The sequence below is a fragment of the Lycium ferocissimum genome, chromosome 4 (assembly GCF_029784015.1).
Source record: "Lycium ferocissimum isolate CSIRO_LF1 chromosome 4, AGI_CSIRO_Lferr_CH_V1, whole genome shotgun sequence".
In the NCBI taxonomy this organism is placed as follows: domain Eukaryota; kingdom Viridiplantae; phylum Streptophyta; class Magnoliopsida; order Solanales; family Solanaceae; genus Lycium; species Lycium ferocissimum.
In genome coordinates this window covers 47,954,736-47,957,688 of record NC_081345.1, presented here as the reverse complement: position 1 = coordinate 47,957,688, position 2,953 = coordinate 47,954,736, and positions in this window count along the sequence as shown.

Here is a 2,953-nt window from a genome sequence, read left to right as displayed (position 1 = left end):
TTTTGATTTTCTATTTTCTTTCAATTTGTTAGAGAGAAGAACTAAAATGGGGAACCAAATAAGAATATTTAACAACGAAATAAATGAAGGTGGGGGGGATGGGGAAAAAAAAAAAAGAGGGAGCGAAATTTCTAGTTTTTTCTATCATCATTTTTTTTTTTTAAATTTGTCTTCACTTGTGATTCCATTTTTCGTCTCTCTCGTAGATGGAACCAAAAGCTTCAGAAGCAGAGCTGAAAGATCCTTCAGAAGCGGAGACCATTTCTCGACCAGAAGGTAACAAAAAGCTAGTTGCTGATTCAAGTATTCCCTCTCCTCCAAAAAAGCACAAAAGAACAACACCGCTGAAACTGATCTTGGCATTGAAACGGGAAGGGAAACATCTCAAATTTGGACATACTTTTCCAAATGTATTGATAAAGATGGTAAGCAAAAGGCCTCGTGCAATTATTGTGCTAAAAAATTTACTTCTGATAGTAGGACAAATGGGACAACTACATTATGGAATCATTTGAATAATACTTGTAAAAAGTCCCCTTTTAGATTCATTGACAGGAAGCAAGGGAGAATCAGGTCTTACTCTATTGAAGGAGGGGGACAAGGAGGTAATAGTGGTACTGGTAAGATGGAAAAAGTCGTGTTTAATATCAACGAAGTGCGAAAGGCTATTGCTGAATTTATTATAATTGATGAACAACCATTTAGAGTTGTCGAAGAGGAAGGTTTTAAGAGATTGATGTCACTTATTTTGCCTAATTTTGTTTTGCCCTCTCGTATGATTGTTGCTAGACATTGTTTGAAAATCTATCACGAGTAAAAAGAAAAGCTGAAAAAGCTTATTAAGAACCAACATGTATGTCTCACTAGCGATACATGGACATCGCTTCAAAACCTAACCTATATGGTTATAACTGCCCATTGGATTGATGATAATTGGAATTTGCAAAAGAAAATTCTTAACTTTTTTCAAGTTCAAATCTAGGCTTGTTAGATAGATTGAGAGGTTGACACTCCATTCACAGTGACCCTAGATAATGCTACGGCCAATGATGCTACAATTAGACACTTGAAGATGAGGATTGATGACTAGAAAGGTATCATCTTGAACAATGACTTTCTACATGTAAGATGTAATGCTCACGTTCTAAATTTAATTGTAAAGGAAGGGTTAAGTGATCATAATGAGTCCATTTCTCGGGTCAAGAATGTTGTGAAGTATGTTAAGTCCTCTCCTGCCAGATTTGCTTCATTTAAGTTGTTTGTTGAAAAGGTAAAAATAGATAGTCATGGTCTTTTGAGTTTAGATGTCGAAACTAGGTGGAACTCAACATATATGATGTTGAGTGCAGCTATTAAGTTTGAAAAGGCCTTTTCAAGGATGTTTGTTGATGATCACAAGTACCAAAAGCATTGTCTTGAAATGACTGGGAGCAGAGGGCATCCAAGTGGGGATGATTGGAAGAAGGTAAAAGGTTTTACAAAGTTTCTCGACATTTTCTATCAGATTACTTTGAAATTTTCGGGAACTTTGTATGTTACTTCATGTCACGACCCAACTAGGGGCCGCGACGAGTACCCGATACTTGTACCGGGCACCCCCTGTCATATGTCTTGTCCTTATTACTAAGTGGGCCGTATGAACACTGGCATTTTTTTTTCCCATAACATCGCCGATAACAGCATACATGTAAACGAGTAGTAATATTCAACTGTACTGACATGTCACACGGTGACAAAGACAACTAGGCTGTGAAACATCTACCTGTACATATCTGTCTACGAGCCTCTAAACACGATACATATAATTACAAGTAACTGACTTTGCTGTGTCCAAATATATACACAAAAGTAGTACCCAAAATAGAAGCTCGAACAACCGAGCGCCTCTCGATGTACAACCGGGAAAGCTCCTGGAGTCTGGCCGTCAACTCCGTCTACCGCGTGGCGAGACGCGACCCCCAAGAAAAGGGGTCGATTTAGCAAAAGCAGGTACCGAGTATGTAAGCCATGAAAAATAATACAGTGAAGCAGATAACATATGAGCAATAACAACATGTGGGTCCAAAGATCATATAACGAGATAAAAGGATAACCTGTACCTGTAAGTGCCTTTCAGGCGGATGTCATGCTTGCTTATTATATACTTTCGTTCAAAACATATCGTGTCATATACATGTGAAAATAACAAGTCATGTCGCCGAAATACGTCGGCTCGCCCACGTGTCCCGCGTCCGGATGGAATTACGCCACCGACCGTGGCAATGCGTCTATAGCGCAACATGTATCCATTCCCCAAAATTCCCCATTTTCATATACATATCATATACATGTCATATACATATCATATAAGCAGCATTTACGAGAACCCAAAGAAAGTCATGTGTCTATCGGGGTGACGTAAGGTCGGTAGCCCCCGATTGCCTTATGGAATAACCACGGTCGCTTCGTCTCACCTTGAAGGAACAATCATTATAAGGCGAGACTATCAATAAATAGCAACACCACAGGAAAACATAAGACAAGATTATAAAGTTTCTATAACACAAATAATGGGAACCGGTATACACGTATATCGAGACTCGAGTGACGAACATAAAAACACGGTCATCATGTACCATGGGGTCATTTATGAAGGTTTCAAGGCATTTCCATTTCATTTCCAAAGGTTTCGGACGTTTGAACATTTCTTTTCCTCAAAGCACAAGCTGTGGATTCAATTCTACTGAATGAATAGTGAATAAATTTAGGTGTCGTTTCCGAGGGGTAGGACTTTTCCCGAGGGTCGGATTTCAACTTATGCTAACTAGGACATGCCAAATGAAGGAGGTAGGCTTCACGCCACGCTGCGTCGTTAACGTCTCTTGAACGCTCGAAGCTCGAGTTCGCCGAAATCTACAAATTGGTCATGTTTACCAAGCATGATTCGTGCCTTAGAATTGAATTCTTAAAATAA